At 41.2% G+C, this 21,292-nt stretch overlaps 1 long non-coding RNA gene across 5 annotated transcripts; it reads left to right on the forward strand.

Annotated features, from left to right (window-relative positions):
• The first annotated feature begins 5,971 nt into the window (after positions 1 to 5,971).
• On the forward strand, positions 5,972 to 18,836 carry Gm28497. 5 transcript variants are annotated; one of them, XR_003947856.1, is made up of 5 exons: positions 5,972 to 6,199; positions 8,279 to 8,401; positions 15,746 to 17,651; positions 18,213 to 18,274; positions 18,397 to 18,836. It is a non-coding gene; the product is annotated as a predicted gene 28497 (long non-coding RNA). The 5 variants fall into 5 exon arrangements; XR_865496.2 differs by having other exon boundaries at positions 15,746 to 15,941; positions 17,619 to 17,651; positions 18,213 to 18,836; XR_001778952.2 differs by having other exon boundaries at positions 18,213 to 18,836.
• The last annotated feature ends 2,456 nt before the right edge of the window (positions 18,837 to 21,292 follow it).

Consider the following 21,292-nt stretch of genomic DNA (forward strand, 5'->3'; position numbering starts at 1 on the left):
CAATACAAAACTGCATAGTACAGTTCTAGTGAGGGTTTAATGGTGGATTGGAGCATGTGCAAGAGAAGATTGTATGATGAGGAAGGAAGCTGAAGTAAGGGGGAGGAAAGACTTTCCTTCCTAGTTCTTATCTTTTCAAATATTCCATCTGCTCCTGTTATCACTGTCACGTGGTGGAAACATGGTTCAACACATGCACCTTTGGGAACACCTCCAAATCACATCTTCCTTATAGCACTGGCCTATAAAAGCATCCTCCACAGGTCTCTTCGAGGAGGCCCATTAACACAGTTTTTACACAGCTTCAATGCAAAAATCTAGCCTGCACTTCTGGATTTGCTCAAGATAAAGAGATGAATGAGAAGGCATCCCATAATAAATCTTTCCAGTACTCTAACGTCCCTATTGTTTCAGACACATTCGGCCATAGGACATCTATAAAACTCTGGTGGGCCTAGAGGGGTGACTCATCTGTTAAGAGTACTCGCTGCTCTTGCAGAAGGCAAGAGTTTGCTTACCAGGTATCAGGTGGGTCACAAAATCTATAACTCGAGCTCTAGGGGATCTAATGTCCCCTTCTGGTCTCTATAGGTAAACACATACATATGTAAAATTAGCCCTCTTAAAAAAAAAAAAAAAAAAAAAAAAAAAAAAAAAACGAAAAGAAAAGAAAAGAAAAAAAAAAGCTCTGGAATTTTGACTTGATTTGGTATAGATGATATTTAGGCCTAGGCTTCTGATAATCAATATTCCTTTATCAACAAAGCTAAATCAAATGTCTCTTTCTTCAACCTTCCCCTGGATCCAGCATTGCTTCCCATCACCTTGATTCAGTGTGCATTCTTGATAATTTAGAACCTCACCCCACCAGCAACCACATCACCCCTCACACCCACACTCAAGTCCTATGACATTTATGAGCCAGCAACAGATCACATCGTAAACTGTATTTTTTTTTTGCTAAAATGTGTTATGAAGTGTACCATAAGCTTATTCCAAATCCTTGTCTTCTGTAGGTACTTGATTATGAGTGGAGAGGCCCTAAATTATTTAAATAACTGCCACCAGAGTGATGTCCCTGGCCACAGGAAGGGATATCTATGCCTTAATTCCAACAAGATGAGAGTGAGCCCTATTTACTCATCTTTATGATTCTGTTACAGTCTTATGCTTACTGTTTCCAATAACTTCAGCAATTATAGTTTAATCGGAGAAACAAGAATAAGTGTGGTATCATATGACATATACTTTTAATGAGAATTTTAATTATATAAATACAGAAAAAAGAAAGGGGAACTTAGGTTTGAGAAGTTTCAGAAAAAGTCACCAAGCACATGCCCCCCCCCCCCCCAGTCTATGTGAAATAGCTGAATGTACAAGAAACTAAGCATGCCCTTCTGCTCCAGCATGCCATGGAGTAGGCTAGTGTACCCTCATCGGAGCTTTGTGGCCCTTTAACCTAATGGCTGAGGAGAACAACTTCATAAGTAGAACGAGGAGTGTGAATGGCAACTGATGTAGAAAGGGGAAACACCACAGTTCAAAGGCCTCAATTCGGGAGAGGGTTCCATCTACTTGAGATGGTGAAAAGGCGCAAGGCAATCGGAGGAAATGGAGAGAGAAAGACAGACACAGAGAGAATAGACACAGAGAGAGAGAGACAGACAGACAGACAGACAGACAGACAGAGAAAGGCTAAGAGAGACAGAGAACCAAATTAGAAGATTAACTCAAGATAAAAATATATAATCATAGAAAACACTTGGATCCTGAAGGGCCTTATAAGAATTTGAGACTATGCCGGGGCCTAGCAAACACAGAAGTGGATGCTCACAGTCAGCTATTGGATGGAGCACAGGGCCCCCAATGGAGGAGCTAGAGAACGTATCCAAGGAGCTAAAGAGATCTGCAACCCTGTAGGTGCAACAACATTATGAACTAACCAGTACCCCGGAGTTCTTGACTCTAGCTGCATATGTATCAAAAGATGGCCTAGTCGGCCATCACTGGAAAGAGAGGCTCATTGGACATGCAAACTTTATATGCCCCAGTACAGGGGAATGCCAGGGCCAAAAAATGGGAATGGGTGGGTAGGGAAGTGGGGGTGAGGGTATGGGGGACTTTTGGGATAGCATTCTAAATGTAATTGAGGAAAATACATAATAATAAAAAATGTTTAAAAAAATAAAATAAAATGGTAAAAACTTAAAAAGTTTAAAAAAAAAGAATTTGAGATTTATTCTCAAGGAATTAGAAATCATGAAAGATAATCTGAGTCCTAAATGTGGTGATTGTCTCCTGTCACAGTTGCTATATAGTGGGGACCACGACAAACATTATATGTAAGTATTCACCAGACATTTATTAGGCCCCGATGATACACCACGTAGTTTGCTGGGTACAGGTGACTCAGTAGCAAAAAAAAAGAATGACACAGGGAAAATGCAGTAAGTTTAAAATCTGTTAAGGAGTGTGTTTGATTAATCTACACAAGAGCTTTGTGAAGTACAAAAGCGAGGCATGGAGGGACAACTGAACAGCACAAGGTCATCCAAATGCAAATATGTGGGGTTTGCGTGGAGATCCTGCTCATTTCATTCCCAAGACATTACTTTTAAGCAGCCTCTCTCTGTCACCCATGCTGTCATAGGTAAACACTCAGATAAATCACAGAAACAAACCACAGTTATATGATTAATTTCTTAATCTCTTCATGGTCCTCAGTTGTCTCTGCTCAAGTCAGTATGCGCATTCAGGTTATAAATTTTGCTTGTGTGAGAAAATGAGACAACCTTGAGTATGTGGAGTGATCTCGGCAGAATTCAGAGCAACTAATTCACCAGTCCTCTGCTTCTAACGGGCACAGTGCAATCAGAAGAGGCGCTCTACTCTGCCATGAGATGGGAAATACGACATTTATACTGTGTGAACTCAGACCAAACAACCTGTCTAATGGCTTCTTATTAAAACCGTGTGTGTGTGTGTGTGTGTGTGTGTGTGTGTGTGTTGTATGCATTTGTGTGTGTGCAGGTATGAAGACCCTTGTGCACATACAGACATATAGAGACCAGAGGTCAACATCAGGTGTCTTCCTCTCTTTCTATCTGTCTTGTTTTCTCTCTCACTGAACTTGGAGCTCACCTATTTTCTGCCTTGTTTTCTCTCTCACTGAACTTGGAGCTCACCTATTTGGCTAGAGTGGCTGACCAGTCTGTTTCAAAGATTCTTTTATTTGGCCCCTTTCCCTAGAGCACCAAATCCAGCTTTTCCCACTGGTTCTGGCCACCAGCTTGAGCCTTTTCTCTGTCCCAGAAACACATCTTTTTGTTACGTTCCCTGTCTTTGAATAGGATGTACAAGTACTTTTCAATGGTTTTTTACTTTTTTTTTAAAGTTTCTCACTGATTCTAAGGGAAAAAAATGTTAATTGAATCAGCACTGAGTAGATAAAAATCTAAATTTAGTTGTCGTAACTGTCAGGCCACTTAGAAACCAAATAATTCACACCCTACTAATTGCTTTTGTGTTCGTCTATCCAAGAGGAATGAGTCACCACTCAGAAAATTGTAATTATGAATGGTTTACACCTTGCCGATGACAGACCTCTATGTTGTTCTTACAAAAACTTCCCAAAATGTATCTCTCTCAAAATAATTTCAGCTTTCTCTGATTTGTGTTTATCTGATAAACCTCTGTCTTTTCTCAGAAATATACGACCCAGGGGCCTTACCTTACCTGTCTTCCTTTCCTTAGCCTAAGGTTGTCCCAGAGCCAGGAAAATGGAGTTTTTAAACTTTTCTTTTGCTGCAGAGTGTCAGCCCTGTGATGACAGATTGATCCAAGCGCATGATTGCTGAAGCTCTGTACTAGGAATATGCACCCCGCCCCCCAAGTGGGGGACCCCAAAACACTGTGAACGACAGTAGTGGTATAAAAATCCATGTCGTAAGTATGTCAGTCTGTTTGGGACAGGGTCACCGTATCCCTGAGGAATCACGTGGTTAATCTCATATCACCTAAAGCCTAGGTAGGTTCTTTTAGTTGCATGTGAACTATGGACAGTCATTTCAAGACAGAGGAAGAATTCATAGAAAGACAAGTCCGTGAATACCAGTCATAGGACTTAGCAATACAGTCTGCAGCTCATGATTCAACTGTCACCTACACCACTAAACTTGGAGGCTTTTCTTAAGCTTTACCATGCTAGCATTTCCTCTTTATCGCAAAGCTTAAGCCAGCCCTCTGAAATGAATATCTAAAGGCTAAAAGAAGTAGCATGTAGACGCTTTGGGGGTACATGTTCCCCCAACTACATTCTCTTTCACAACCTTGTTGTCCAGACTAGGGACCACCCTGGGCTATGCATGTGAAGTGTTAGGCACAGGGTGTTTTCCGAGAATTAAACCATAAAGACTAATCTTTGGCTCTTGTAAATTGACTCTCAAAGACTTTCTACCATTCACTTCTGGGAATTTCGAGTTAAGGAATGATTGACGCATAATTAAATCAGAATTCATGTATTTATTCTGCAGAGGGAGTGGTAGTACCAACTGTCTGGAACATTATTCCAAGTGGGAGGATCCGGCAGCAGGGATCAGTCTTTCTGCTGAGTCAAATGCTGGCCTCTCTTCTGAGGATTCTGATCTTCAGGCATCCAGGGGAGCTATGTACAATGAGAGCTTTTGTTTTGTGCCAATCTTTCTAGAAGACGATGGTAAAAATATTGGTTTTTTTTCCTTGAAGTCAGAAACTCTTCTGTTCTCACTGACATTAATATTTATAAATTAACATAAATGTAGTGTTCCTAAATTACTCTAAGGTCTGAGAAGATAAGTTATAGGACTGTGTTCTTCCTATGTGGAAATATGCACACAAATAGCTAAGAGAAGGTGTTTTGTTTACTGGCAGACAGAGGCAGTAAGAAAAGAATAACTACTCCATTATTTTTAAATGATCACAATAAAGCATACCCTTTTGAAAACATCGTCATGAAGTAGACTTGAACTCCAGGCCTGTTGTAATTTATTTATCATATTAAAAGTCCTTGGGATCCTAATTAATTTCTCTTACTTGAAGCCTTTTTGTGTTTCATGTGACACATTCAAGTTAATTTTAATGATGTAATTTAGACTAAAACATCTTAGAATTGAGCTGTCTCTGCAGGAAGAATACTAAATTTTCCAAATAAATTCCCACACTATGTGAAATATTTGATTAGTGCATCTTATTTGACATGAATCCTGCCTCCACTCTTCCCCTCTGTCTCCTCCCCTTCCCCCTTTTTCCCTTCCTCTCCCCTTTCCCTTCTCTTCCCTTCCTTCCCTCCTTTCCCTTCCCTCTCTTTCAACTCCCCTCCCTTCTCTCTGTTCCTGCTTCTCTTCTCCCCTATTTAATTCTATTGTTTATTGAGATAGCAAATAACATTACAGTTTTTAAAAGTAGCTTTTTACCACACCACCCTGTTGCTCTAGATTGTTCTCTACGGAATAACACAAACCACCCCCCACCCCCTGCCCCCATTTATGTATCCTCACAAGCTTCCAATGATCTCATTCTTAACTGAGAAATAAAGGCAGTTTAAGCCAGAAGACAATTCTCTTCAAAGCAGGGATTAGCAATGCCAGTCTCAGGCACTCCGGGTCAGTTGTAAATGTCACATGACAAAGGGAGGGAACCGTTGTCAAAGGTAACTATTTAAAAAGCTCATGGGTTTAACCATTTGCATACACATAGGAAGAACATGCAGAGTGCAAATCTAGCTGATGGTTTCATTTTGCATTCATGCAGAAATTAAATTCTTACTGTCAGGGTCCTCTTATTACAGGAAACTAGCGTCCTAGATAAAGATTATTAAGAATATTTCATAATCCTTTTTTGTAGCCAAGGTTAAGAACCAGGAAGCATGGAGTTAAACAGACCACAATCAGTAAGGTAGGACTTGGTTACCAAGCATGGGACAGGATCAGACAGGCTAAGAACCTGCTGGGCATAATGCTTCCTGGTCATGAAAATACAGGTCAATAATCGGAGCTCAGAGCTGAGCCCAAAGCGGAATGAGCAGGCCTAAGAGGCAAGAACGAGACAGAAGGCAAATGTGAAGAAAAGATTTTACTCACTATAGTTACTTGAGAACGGAGATGCAGATTAATGATCGGCAGTGGCTGATGTCAAGTATTCTTTTCAGGGGCTGGAGAGATGGGTAAGTGGTTAAGAGAACTTTCTGCTCTTCTGAAAGGCCCACATGTTCAGTTCCCTGTACCTACATCAGGAGGCTCACAACCCCAGGGAATTCATCATCTGCTTCTGGTCTCTGAGGGCACCCTCACTCAAGTGACATACATTCAAACACATACTCAACGCACACACATACATGAAGTAAATCTTTTTAATCAGTTCTTTTATAAGATAGGTGTCACCTATAATCCCAGTACTCAGAAGGTTGAGTAAAAAGAGTCACTATATGTTCAAAGTTAGTCTGGGACCTATAACGGGTTCCAGGATAGCCTGGGCAACAGAGGAGTCTGGTCATATCTTGAAAAAGAAAATGAAACACACACACAGAGAGAGAGAGAGAGAGAGAGAGAGAGAGAGAGAGAGAGAGAGAGAGAGAGAGATTGAGATTCTGGGGCTAGGAAGATGTTTCGATTTATAAAAGGGTTAGCATAATGGTCTGAGTTCAAATCTCCAGCACCCATACAAAAGGCTGAGTGTACACAGAGAAACCCTGTCTGGAAAAACAAAAAACAAAACAAAACAAAAAAGGCTGAGTATGGTCACATGTATATTTGTACCCCCAGCACCGTGGGGGCAGAGATAACAAATGGCTAGATCTTGGAAACTGTCAGCTGGGCTCCAGGATCAAGACAATCTCAACAGACTAAGGGAAGGCATGAGGACACCTGAGATGCCCCTCAAATCATGTACACCTGCAAAACAAATGCTAATAGAACACACACATGTACACACGCATGCACACATACATACACACACACACACACATGTACACATGCGCACACTCGTGCACACATACACACACCCCCACACACACACCCCCACACACACATGCACACACGTGCGCGTGCACACGAGTGCATACAGGTACACGCATACGCACACTTTTTCATATACACATGCACAGAAAGGATTCTTTTCATTGATCAAATTTGTCATGGAATCCGCATGGTAGAACAGGTTCTGCTCTCACCCTTCTAAAGCCGAGGTTAAAACTTCAGTGCTTGATAATCTTCAATTAAAAAAAAAAACTTGAAAAGGAAAAAAAAAACATATTTCAAAATCGTATCAGTAAGGTTGTTAAGAAGAAAATATTACCACAGGCAGTTAGATGAGCAAAGTCAAGCAGATGCTGTTTCTCCCTCATTCTTAATAAGTTTTCTTGTTAGAACACCTAAGATTGGGTGTGAAAATTAATTGGTTCATCTATTCTTGCTTCAACTAAGTATCAAGTCTGGATCGAAGAGGTAGATGAAGTAGACTTGGGGATCATCAGATGATAGGGGGAGATTAACATGGGGGCTCCTAGAAGAGTGGCCACGGTTACAGTCCAGACAACTTTTAGATGCAATTGTTTAAAACGCTACTCACAGGTTGACTAAATCTGTTTATGCTGCTACCAGATTAAGAACTGATATCTGCATTGAGCCCCAGAGACTCTTCATGATTCTGGCAGGATTAGTTAGTCATTTAATTGGAGATGTGGGGACAAAAGTCTGGTTGGAGTAAGTTGAAGCTTAAGTAGACACAAAAAGAGCATGGCTTCATGAGTTTCTAGTATATTCCAAATCTCCAAGGTTTCTGCACAAGAGGAAAATGAGGCAGTAGATACGTGTGAGTCCTGTTAAAAGAGGGTCTTTAAGATGTGTTAGCAGGATTTCATCCCTGACTGGTCACTTGTCAGTGAGACATAGGTGGGGAAGGAGGGATTAGAATCCTGCTCTACTATACAGCAGAAAAGCAACTCAATAAATACATACATGAATTTTAAATGTACAGTAGGGTTTTTTTTTCCTCTGGAGTCAAAGTCTTGAGCTTCTTTTTCATTAGTTTACAGATGTGTTCATTCTGACCTGGCCTCTCTTGTTGAAAAGTAGCTTAGTTCAGATTTTGGTGGGAGGCCGATATTTGTTGGACATTTAGTTAAATTTGGAGAAAGGTTTTCTTCAGTCTTCATAGTCATTCAGGGTACCTGAAGTGTGTAGAAATGTAAGGAGTATAGAAAAATCTTCTATTCCTATCTATCCCTTTTCTTTTTCTCTGAGAGACTGGCTGGCTGTGTTCAGGCTGGTGTGCGGGGAAGATAAACATGTACTGCCTGATTATCCAGAAGATAACCTGGCTTCATTTCATGAGAGATCTTGAATCTTCGAGCTCTTCAGTGAGAAAGGTAGGATAAGTCCCTTCCTTCCGTGTGAATCACTTTGACATTTAAAGAGTTCATGGAACCAAGAAAAAGGTAAGGCCTATTATTGCAAAAAAGACAATGCTGTCACCCTCATGGAATGTTCCTGGATTCCTGCCATGCAGAGAAAGGGATGTGTCCTGGGTGGCAAGGAGAGGTGATAGTCACCCTGGTGATGAGTCGTCCATCAAGTCCCTTGAGGTCTGTGATCATAGATCATCTAGTCAATGAAGGGCCAGGCTCCTTGCAGGCTGGGCTCCGGTACTGGTAGTCCTGACTACCCTCTCATCATCCACATCGTGTGATCAAAAGGGATTAAATGAATCCAGTCTTTCCTTTGCTCTCTCTCCCCAGAAGAGTAAAACAGACTGGCAAATATTTGCTTAAGACAGATCCTTTCTGATAACCAAACTGGATGGCTTTCAGAGTAACCACAGGGGTAGGATTAGAATTGTCTGGGTGACTCGAAGGAGGTGGCTAAGGAAGGGAAGTTGGGTGTTACCATGGAAAGCTGGAATCCAGCTCTACTGGTAAGTTAGCCTCTGCCGCTTAGGAATCTCTTAATTGCCACAAAGCCCGGTTTCTGGGTAAACACAATGGAACTCAGTATTTCTTTTAAAAAGGGGAAGGGCAATAAGCAGAGAAGCAGCCTTCTCACCTGGGGGAAAGCTTAGCACTTCCTTGGCGGGAGAAAGAAGGTTCCATGGCAAGGGCATACGATTTAGCAGGGCCCCTGTGCAGTGTCATGTAGTCATTGAGTTAGCAAAATATCATAGTGAAAGGTCGTACAAGCACATAAAAGAGCCTGGTATATTCAGAATTGCCCATACTGGGTGTTCCAGGCATCTCACTGGGAGGAAAGAATACACTGAATATCTTAGCTACTCAGGATATCTCGATGTTAAAAACAATACAACTTCCTTCTTCTGATTTACTAGAAACATCTCCAAGAGAGAAACTAACTGTCTATCCATTGTCAAAGCGTGGCTAGATGGCTTTGGCTTAGCTGAGGGCCATTGGCTAAATTTAACACCAGGCGTTCTTGTTCTGGAAGGTGAAGGACAGCAGCAATCTGGGATGCACTGCCCTACTTCTTTTAAATCCATTTTTAATTATAGCATGCATACAATATTCACAGCAAAAGGCGACTGCGATGGATTGTACCAGCAGGTATCAACTTGTTTCCAGCCCAATGGGGTTTTTTTCTCACCCCACAGCCCCCTTTTTTTTCTTGAAGGAGCCCCATATTTGAAAGGATATTCCCCATCTTGTCCACTTACTTAGTTTTCCAAGACATTAAAAAAGCTTTTAAACCTAGAGTGAATAAGACAAATCAAGGGCTATTATTATTTTGTTTCTTTTTTCAAATATTGTGCAAAAAATGTGGTTATAGAGAATTTGTTTTTTTTTTTTTTGTTTTTTTTTTTTTTTGGTTTTTTGAGGCAGGGTTTCTCTGTGTAGCCCTGGCTGTCCTGGAACTCCCTTTGTAGACCAGGCTAGCCTCAAACTCAGAAATCCACCTGCCTCTGCCTCCCGAGTGCTGCAATTAAAGGTGTGTGCCACCACGCCCGGCTTGTAATTTTTTTAAAAAATAATTCTTATAATGGTTTAGTACTCTGTAAAATTTTATGTTACAATGAGGATGAGAAAAACATTTCTAATACCAAACAGATAAAATAAATAATAAAATTGGTTCATTTATTTCCAGTTTCATTAGAAGTGGGGATACATCGTTATTTTTTCTGTATAATTCCTGCTATTATTATTATTATTATTATTATATTATTATTAATTTATATAGTACCTTTCCATTTCTATGGGTGCTTCTGCATATGTGGGCATGTAGAAGCCAGAAGATAACCTTGAATTTCATTCCTCAAGTAGAATCCATCTTTATGCAACAAGGGCACATGTTGGCCTGGAACCCTTTAGATAGACTAGGTCAGACCCAGGGACCCGACAGTTTCTGCCTCACCAGTACTAGGATAGTAAGCATACACCAGCAGCCAGCTCTTTTTACATGGGCTCTGGGGACTTATTTCAGGTTGACATACCAAGCATCTCCCAACCCCTAGTTTTCAATGTAAAACCCTTTAGAGAAGAAGAATGGAAACTCAGATCAAACAACTTGCTTAAAGTCATAGAAAGAGCTAGCTATGCATGGGAGAGTCAGAATTTGAATACAGGTCTTCAACTCAAATTTATCGATGAGCAAGAAAAACACTGTCAAATTTTCAGCTGTCCTCCTTATTATATTTTACTCAAATCTCTTTTTCCAGAAGTACATAGATTAACTGTGGCTTTGTACAATTTTTCACTGGGACTAATGTTATTTTCTGGCTCCTTAATGCCTGCCAAACAGTAAGCGTGTCTAAAGCATTAAAGGCAGTCTACTCAGTTAGAATATGCTCTCTTGGGCTACCTAATATATGAAGCCCTTGATTCAAAAATCTACAAAATGGGAATTATGATTGCAACTCCTAGTAGAAATATTTAGATATATTGAAAGAAAATGTATTTATTATTCTAAAAACAGCTGACAGAACTTTATTGAAAATGTCATTACTGCTCTAGGAAGTTTTCCAGTAATATTTAGCTGTAGATTTAGCAAAGGAAAGATATATAAGCAGACCCTCTTCAAGTATGAAAACGAGTAACTACGTTGCCCAAGAATAAAGGGGCTTTTCACTTCTCTACTGTGTGATAAGAGGGGAATATAGAGCAATTTTTGTTAGGATAATTGCATTTTGGAATGTGAAATTTCAAACTTAACTTGACCTTTGGGTTTTTGAGTTTGTCTACTTTTGGCATAAGATAATTTCCTGACTCTAAAGACACCAGGCGGCTCTTACCAACGAATATTTTAATTATTCAAGTTGCATAAATGACTTGAAACCATATGGAACCAATTTCCCACGCAATGTTCGCTGGTTAGAAAATTGTGAGAGAGATGGCTTTGCTATACATGGAATTGAATTCCTTGAACTTCAGACTTCACAGGCTTGGGCATATCCAGATCTCTGTGAGGTCTTCTGCCATTCAGAGGGGTCCACAATCCTGCTGTTAATCTGAACTATTTTAAACATTCTCTTTTTTGCCTGCATAAAAATCAGCTTCTGCCTGTACAACAGCATTAATAACATCATATTTCCTGTACTTGTCAATACACATTTCTATTTGTATCTTTTGAAACTTAAACTCTTCCCGGGAAACCAAACATGCTATAACCCGTAGACTATAAAACACCCCAATACACGATACACCACAGCAATCATTTTGCGTGGACTTTAAATGAGATACAAGCCCACTGATAATGAGAGGGCATTGTGAAGTTTATTCACCATGTATCAACTCCTAGACACTTAGCGTGCTCCGAACTTCTGTATTCTGTGATTTGTACCACGTGTTTTCTAGATATGGATTCCAAGTCTTTGGGAGCTATAACCCTGCTGTTCTCTCGCTTATTTTTCTGTCACTTCACTTAATAGCACAGAGCATCATGTGGACTGCGTGGGATTATAGCACTTCATATGAAAAAGTTAGTGGGAGGATATTATAGCAACAGTTACGCTGAAATGAAAAGCTGGCATGCGTGCAAAAGCATCTTCCAATTCCTACTCCTTTCCAATTTTGGACCTACTATCATATGTTGTTACTAACATTCATTTTAAGTTGTTATCCCTCGGACTGATTTAATTTTGTGACACAGTAATTTTCAATTTCTTACACTTGGGTTGACTTCGCCTCAGAACTATCATCAAAAATGCCTCAGTGGCTTCCAAATGGCATGGCTCGAATCTAAGTGGATGATTGCGCTAGTAACTGACCACTGAGCTTCCCGGTGTAAGACCTGGGTCTACTGAACCCCCGCTGTATCCCATGGGGATATCAGTGGGCACAGGATTAAAATTCTTTTCGTGTTTGTTTTGTCCTTTGTATATTATGTATTGGTCTTCCCTCCTTCCTTCTTCCTTGTCTCCCTTCCTTCCTCGCTCCCTCGGCCCTGCCCTGTCCTGTCCTGCCCCACCCTATAGCATGTATGTGAGTGTGCAGGTTCATGCCCCTGTGAGCACAGGCAGAGGGGAGGCAGAGGGTCCTAGTAGCCTTCATTTACTCATGCTCAGTTTATTGCCTTGAGACAGGACCTGTCACTGAACCAGAAGCTCACTACTTTGGTTAGACTGACTGGCTAGGAAGCTCTCGGGATCCGACTGCCTCCTCTCTGCAATGTTTGCTTTACAGGCATGCGCAGCCACGCCCAGCTTTTCATATCGGTGCTGGAGATTTGAACTCTGGTCCTCATGTTTGTGCAGTGAGCACTCTTACCCTCTGAACTAGCTAGCTAGCCCTACCGACTCTCTTTGTCGATACGTCTTTGTGAACTCAATCTGCTTACTAACATTTATTCGTAACGTCAGACTCCATACTCAGAACATTTTGAATTTATTCACCAGCAAGCACAAATGGCAACAGGTTTGAAGTTCCAGCAGGACAAGGGAAAGCCACACTCCACCTCTTTGTTTGAGATCTCACACTATAAGCAAGTGCCCTGCCCCCTTTTAATAAAACATGGTTTATTGCTTAAAAAACAACCCAGGGCATCATTTTGACGTTCTGTCTAAGGGTTCTATATGCAAGACATCTAAGATGTGCCTCAAGAAGAAAATACACCTACTAGATAAGCCTTTTTCACCCATGAGTGGTAGTGCTATTGGCTATTTGTGCAAGGCTAATGAATCAACTAAACTAAATAAGGTGTCTTAAACAGAAGCACACCTCAGGTAAGTCTAGGTCTCCCTCGCTGGCGGAATAGAGTTTACAGGAGCCTTGTATTTCCCCTGGTTAAGGATTTGCAGCCTGTCTGTACTCATAGTGGGAATAGATGGCACACAGCGTTTTCTTCCTCTTTAGAAAGAAGCATATGGAGAGATAACAAGACGATATTAACAAACTGGTTTGCTTTCTTAAGGAGGTGCTAACTTTCAACATACATATTATGCTTTCTGTATACTTCTCATTATCATCTCTAATGCCTCTTTAAAAGAGCTGTTGTTCAGTTAATTAACTAATTAGTTTGTTTATTTTACAGCTGATAGGGAGTCACTGAAGATAGTCCCTGAGTTAATGTTCAGGGGAGTGTGGCTTGTTCTTGGAAAGTTCCATAGGAACTGCTTTAAACCACCTGGCCATTCAATGTGTCACATAGACAACATCTTTTAGGGGTGCAAGTACAGCTCCCAAACACAGACAGTGCTCATCTTTTAAAAATAAAAGGGACCCAAAGTCAAGATCTACCAAAATGTGCTTATATAGTCGAGAATGACATTTTGTCTGCTGGTGCTTTTCTGTTCCTTTTTCTATAAAGTAAAGACATATAAAGTAAAAACACCGACTTGCACAGGCCACTCAACTCTAAACCCAAATCCAGAAGCTAGCACCCCTAGCTTGATGGTGAGATGGTGGGAAACTTGGCACTTGGGCAGGTTCTCTTTCTGGGCACTGTCTCCTCTAAATACAATTGAATGTTGGTCTCAACTGATGCAAACATAGTCACTCCATCCTGATTTCCTGTAGGTACAACTGAGGCAGGCTGAAAGATTTTGAGATTTCACAAACTAGTAAGTCTTAAAGTGAGGCTTCTGGGGTGTTTTATTTGACGGTGTGTCCACATAGAACAGGGTAGAGACAGAAGTCTTAGAAGTTGGGGACCCACAGTATCGATTTTTCAAACCAGTATTTGGATTCTGGAGTCCTCTAGTGAACAGTAACTAAACCTGAAATCCACTAGGCTTCAGTGTCTGTCGTTCTTCCCCATTAGCTAATAAATTGCCTTTCAAAGACAAATCCTACACAAAGCAAAATTCCAGTTATACTAAGGAGCCCAGGTTGGGGTTTCTGACAAGGCTTTAAAAAAGATGTAATTAAAGATAATGGAGACAGAAAATATGGAACGGACGCCAGTGGGATTAAGGAGTCATATGCTGTAAACTTAACAGAGTTGGCTAACAAGGTGGCTCACTTCCACCCTAAGAGTACTGAAGTGACTGGATGCCACAAAGACTGGATGTCACAAAGACTGGATGCCACAAAGACTGGATGTCACAAAGACTGGCATGAGCTAAGTACTTAGGACTAAAGTACTCTTTTCTAACATGTTTGAAAGGGGGTCTGTCACTTGGACCAGAGCTTGATAATTAGGCTAGTCTAGCCAGGTAACTTGCCCCAGAAATCCCCTATGTCTTCAGAGCACTGAAGTTACAAAGAGTCTGCTCTACCCACTCAGTATTTGCATGGATGCTAGGGATTTGAACTCATGTCCTCATACTGTGTAGTAAGTGCCTGAGCTATTGAACTATCTCCCCAGCCCTTAAAATACTCTTCTGGGATATATTAGTCCATTAAATTGGTTTATTCTAAGTATATCTAAGTACTTTGGATATAAAGTGTAATATTCACCTTGAAGCACCACAGCTTGCTGTGAATGGGAATTCTAACTGAGTAGTTAGTTCATCGCGTTGTACAGCCTTTGGATCTGGTCAAATTTGTGGTGTGATGCTTTATACTCGATGTTGTTTTTAAATATAAGTTTTCAAACTTTAAAAAAAAATTAGTCAAAGGTCTTAGAGACTTTTCGTAAAGTTCTACGATAAGGCAAAAAAAAAATAATATCAATTTAAAAATTTATACTCAGTAATTCAAGCCATCCAATCCAAAGCACATTACAAAATGTTTTCATACAACTGCTGAAATCTGCTGTGGGGAACAGTGTTCCTGTATTTCAGGAAGCAAAGAGATAATATGTGCACATTTTCAAGGTATAGGCTCTACAAGTTAAGGCTGGAGATGTTTGCCTTTTCTATTCAACCAATGTTCCATACAACCAACCGCATGAATTCATGTTACTGACGGATGCTACAGCTCCTTAGCCTGTACCTCATTTTATGATTTTTAAGTATCAGAAAAATCTTTTCAGTGTCTCGTGCGAGGAAATAAAGAAAAAACCCACTTTAGTAAAGAGTGTTAACTGACTTCTCGGCTGGTCAGATCAGGGACAAGGGAATTGGAGGCGCACATTTCCTTCCTGCTTCAGAAAGTGACTCACCGTGGAGCTCTGTGAATGTTGCCTAACCCTTTAACATTTCAGTTTCTACTGCTGAAAAACAGGGATAATATTTGTCTACTATACAATAGGAAATACTTTAGGAATAAAAATAATAAAAATAATCTTGACTCCATGGGGCCGTAAATCTGGTTTTTCGTGTGCTTGAGATACCTACTGACACATTCACAGAACAGTTTCTGCCAATGCTGTGTGTCTAATGCTTCCAGATCACCTCCCTAAGCACCACATTGTGCACTGAACTCTCCTTATCCTGCCCTGAATCAGACTGCTGGTTGCCATGGGGCGTGTTCAACACGTCGGATGGGCTGCATCATGCCGCCTGTACCAACCGCCTGTGCCAGGGTGCTTGTCTGCTTGGTTGTCAAGGAAGACTCAAGTCAACAGAAGGGAAAGATCCATAAGGTGGGAAGAAATGTTCTCCTTGAATTGTGATTCCGGAGACTATGACTAAGGTTATGAAACAGCCTATTTCCTTTGCAGTTTTCCTGCCTTATGACACATCTCTTCTCATTTTTCTCACATTCTAGAGACCCAATCTGAGAGGGAGCGTGTAGTTTCCATCCTTCTTGGCTTATTATTTTTATTACTCCCCTCCTTAGATGCTCTGTAAGCTTCTGAGTTTGTTTGTTTGTTTGTTTGTTTGTTTGTTTAAGGGCCAGTTATTTAAAACGTTTGATGGTGTCCTCTGATATCCATTGCTTGACTTATTAACATGTTCTCTTAATATTCCTACAGTCGGCAATAGCTAACAGCTTGCTGAAGTTGCTATGCTGTGGTTTCTTCTAAACTTGTCTGCTAGTGAGGGAGCTGGGGAGATTCCCATGCACAGAAAGAGGCAGGACTTCTCACCGGAAGGTTACACAAAGCAGACAGGAATAAACTCCCTGGCTAAAGTGCGGCTCAGACCAAAATAGATCCACATCTATTGGAATTGACATGGAAGGCCAGTGGGGTTGGCACATGGGGCAGGAGAAACACAAGAGTCCAAATTGAGATGGGCTGGGGATAGAGAGGGCTGTTTGGAAATCAGGAAGATTCTGCACTAAGAAGATGAGGTGAGTTCCTGATGGGGACTTTGCTCAAAGCCATGTGTCCATTGGAGACATAAAAAGATGTTGTCTGACTATCTAACAGGGGTCTCAGATCTGTGCTGTTAGTACTTCTCTCTGGAAAATTCCACTGGGATTCTTCTCTTTGATGTCACTGCCCTCCACTGACGTAGGACTGGGCCATCAGGATACATGACAGCATAAATGTTAGACTGACAAATGACTACGAGTAAAGAAACAGGAATCCTGGTTTGGAGAGGCTGTTCAATGGGTGTGAATGCTTGCTTCAAAGTATAACAACTTGAATTCAGATCCCCTGCACACAGGAACCAAAAACTAGGCAACTGTGATCTCAGCACCTTCACAGGTGAAGACAGGAGGATACCAGAGCTTTGTTGGCTGCCAGCCTAGCTCCAGGTTCACTGTGAGACCCGAGGGAACAGAGAAGAAAGTGATAGACAGAACCATCAATGTCCTCATGTGACCTCAACATGTGTACACCTGCACATATACCACAAACACACATGTACACACACATACACAAGCGTATACATACACGCAAATGCACACGTACTAATATACACAAACACATACACACACACATACAAACACACACACACAACACAACTGAACTTTGCATCAAGATTTTAAGACCTTGATCACCACCCCAGAAAGCTTAGGCAGAGCTTCAAGGGAAATTTTGTTTTATGCCAGCAATAACCAGCTTGCTTTCCTTAAAACAGACATTATTTTGTACTACAAAAATAGTTTTAGGTTTGAGAATTGCTGCTTGCTACATATTTCTCTCTTTCAGTATCTGTTCTATTCATTAATGTATTCAATCCTTCAAAGTTCTTCAGAAGGTAGCACATTTCTTTTGTATTGTGTGTATGTGTCTGTGTGTATGTGTTTGTATGTATTTGTACATGTGTATTCACATGTATGTGTACACTTGTGTGTGTGTGTGTGTGTGTGTGTGCTTATCTCCACAAAATATCCAAAATAACAGTTTATCTGTTTATATTCCTAGTACTATAACAGAAATATTCAAGCACCCACTGAGGTATTTAAAATACTATTTCTACTTGATCCTTTTTAATGCTTATTTAGTTTTTAAGTTTTATTTATTGAAATTGTTCATTTTTATTTACATGTGCATTGGTGTTTTGCTTGTATACATGTCTGTGTGAGCCTGTCAGATCCCCTGGAATTGAAGTTACAGACAGTAGTGAGTTGTAGGTGCTGAGAATTGAACTTGGGTCCTCCGGAAGAGCAGCCAGAGTGCTCTTAACTGCTGAGCCATCTCTCCAGCTCCAGCTTTATTTAATTTTATTCAATGTGTGTAGGGGTTTTACCTGCATGTATAGCTGTGTAGCACATACATGCAGTACATATGGAGACCAGGAAGAAGTCACAGATTCGCTCTTGTACTTGTACGCTGCCATATGGGTCCTCCAGGAGAGCAGCAAGGCTTTTAACCATTGAGTCACCGCTCTAGCCCACTACTTGATCTTCTAAAAATAAGTTCTTATTTGTTTGTTTAACTTAATGGGAGTGGAGTACATACATGCATGCTGCTCAGAAGGCAACCTGTGAGAGTTGTTTCTCTGCGTTCACCATGTAGGCTCTGAGGAAGCAACTGAGGTCACCGGGCATGGCGGCAGGAGCCCTGCTTTACCCAAGAAGGTATCTTTGCAGGCTGTTGATCTTTTTACATGGACGTGGACTTCTGTCTTTTCTGGGCTGCTCCCTTGAACACGTTGTAAAATGCATGTTTATGTTTGAAATCAAACTGACTTCCCTATCAGCAGGGACCTGTGCTAGGTGTGACCTGGGAAAGGATTAGCTGCAATTCCTGTTTCTTCTGAATCTCCCTCTCGAGAATTTGCAGCTCAGCAGCTTCCTCGTTGGGACAGTGAGCAAGCAAAGGTGTTCAATTGGATCAGAGCGCAAGGACACCAGAAACTTCAACAATCAAAACAAAATTATTCAGAGGAGCAAAGAGAAAAATGATGGTCCTTTTTCTCACTCTTATATTTCACTGCTACACAGTTCCTGTTAAGCCAGGATTGCCAAAGATGAGTTAAACACAAAGCTGGTGCCGTATTTTACTGTTCATCCGTTAACTGGGAGCTCCTGCCCTTTCAGTACTGAGCTGTCCCGTCTCTCTGGTGTCTGACTTGTGAATTGGAAGCTGGAATGCAGGTCTAGCAGTTCCCTTGAATATATTTTTTTCTGTTTGCTTGTTTCCTTTTCTTCGTTTTTGTTTTTGTTTGTTTGGTTTTGGTTTTTTATTATTAGATATTTCCTTTAATTTACATTACAAATATTATCCCCTTTCCTCGTTTCCCCTCCGAAGACCTCCTCTCCCCTCCCCACCCCCCTCCCCCCTGCTCACCAACGCACTCACTCCCTCTTCCTGGCCCTGGCATTCCCCTATACTAGGGCATAGAACCTTCACAGGACCAAGGGCCTCTCCTCCCACTGATGACCAACTAGGCCATTCTCAGCTACATATGCAGCTAGAGTCCCTCCATGTGTACTCTATGGTTGGTGGTTTCGTCCCTGGGAGCTCTGAGGATACTGGTTGGTTTCAAACCGTAAAGTTCATAGAAGCCATCGTGACGAGCAGAGTCTATTCTCCCTGCCTTCAACCCCTGTCCCCCGTCGACTCAGCCCATGTCCACAGACACCCAGGCTTATTTTATACCACTGTTCACCCTGTGAGTCTCAGACTCTGGAGATACCATATGAATGGTGACTTCGTAAGGTGTCTCAGGCCCTGTTCTAAAGGTAGAGGAAATAACAGGAAGACTGGGCACCTTCAGCCACCGGGACAGTGAGTCACCTCCTTCCATGAGAACAGGGAAGAATTTTCCCTATCCATTCAATGAAACTGTTTTTTTAATTGTTTTCAGACTGAGCTTTGTGTCCACTGTTAAATAATTCATGAGTCACAGAAGCTATAGAAGCACATAACGTACATACACAACCCTATATTTTACACACACACACACACACACACAGAGAGAGACCTTTGCACCACAGCAGTATTATCCTTGAGTTTTTTCTCAATATTCTAATTAGCATTTGAACTAGGTCAATACTAGTTTCCCTGCTATGCAAACCCACACCCATGCTAAGTGTCTCTAGGGTTAGAAACACAGCGATGATATGTCTGTTTGGTTTCGATGTTTATGTACAAGGAGCCTCAGGTCATTTTTCAGAAGAGAGTGATTGACTGAAGGCGAGCCTTACCAAGGAAGTGAAAATCTCCACTCCTCAGTGGTCACAGAAGAAAAGCAAGCATGATAAAGAATCAAACGTGATGGAATATTAAAAGTCAACAATGGGTTAATTCCCATTCAGTCCAGAAACTCACAAGGCTAACCTTTTAGTGTTAAGTGTGTTCAGGAGAAGTCTGGACTCCTGCAGAGAGGGAGTAAATAACCCATAGAACCATTCCATCTCCATGACTGGCAGGCTGGTGCTTGTGCAAATTCTGATCCAAAGATGTGTGCGCATGCGGAGCAAAGATGTGTGCGCATGCGGAGCAGCTCCCGAGGCTTCAGGTGCTCTCTTTCAGCCTCGGTTTCTGAGCCTCTAACGAAGGTCACAGGCTTTGCAGGGGCAATGGTTTTACCTGCTAAGCCATCTTCTTTATTTTAATAATGTATGCATTTGATGTTATGCCTGCAGGTATGTACGTGCAATGCGTGTGCAGCGTGTGTGTGCAGCCCCTGTGGGCCCCCTGGGGCTAGAGTTACAGGTGGATGTGAGCTGCCATGTGGGTGTTGGGGGAAAGAAAACGAAGAGCACCAACCGCTCTTCCCCCCTGAACCATCTCTTCAGCCTCTTGTTAACCTCTCTTGCCAGCTCAAGAAACACACTTCAGGAATACACACACACAAAAAAAATCCTTTATTAGATAATGACAATTCCCTGTCCTTTGAGGTAGGGCCTCTTCCTTTTTTCCCTCCATCCTTGGGCTCTCTCTATCCTAAGCAGCTGCTAGAGAGCTGTCCTAAACAATGCGACTCTGGGTAACTTTGCAGCAAGGATTTGGACTATGAAGCAATTTCGTCTGGGGCAAGAACAAGAAGTCAGTACTGTTCCCTACGGGCAATGCCTCTCAGAGAACAACCTTGTGCAGTACATACCATCATATTCAGTTTTTTACTTCACAGCTGTACTTTTTGAACTGGTTTTACAAGTTTATATTGTACATCAAATATATAGACCCCTCATTCCCCTGTCTTAATCCTCTCACATTTTATAATGTAATTTAAGTTTTATGTATCTATGGAAAATCTAGGAATAGCTTGGCTGTGGTGGCTCACACCTTTAATGCCTTCACTCTGCAGGCAGAGGCAGGTGGATCTCTGGGTTCAAGGTTAGCCTGGTCTATAGGATGAGTTCTAAGACATTCAGGCTACACTAAGAAATCCTATCTCAAAGCTTGACAACATTGACCCCCGCCCCCCAAAAAAATCAAGGAACCACAAATGGGAGAAAATACATAGCATAATTTTTAAACTTGCAAGTAACTGACTCCAGGTAATTACAGAGCACTTGGAAATTTCAGGCTTTTATTTCAATCTGTATGTTCTACAACATGTTTTTTAATCCACAGATATGCTTTACTTTATTAAATATAAAATACCATTAAATAAAAGATAAAATTATTTTTTAAAAAAGAATGCA

The sequence above is a fragment of the Mus musculus genome, chromosome 1 (assembly GCF_000001635.26).
Source record: "Mus musculus strain C57BL/6J chromosome 1, GRCm38.p6 C57BL/6J".
Taxonomy (NCBI): domain Eukaryota; kingdom Metazoa; phylum Chordata; class Mammalia; order Rodentia; family Muridae; genus Mus; species Mus musculus.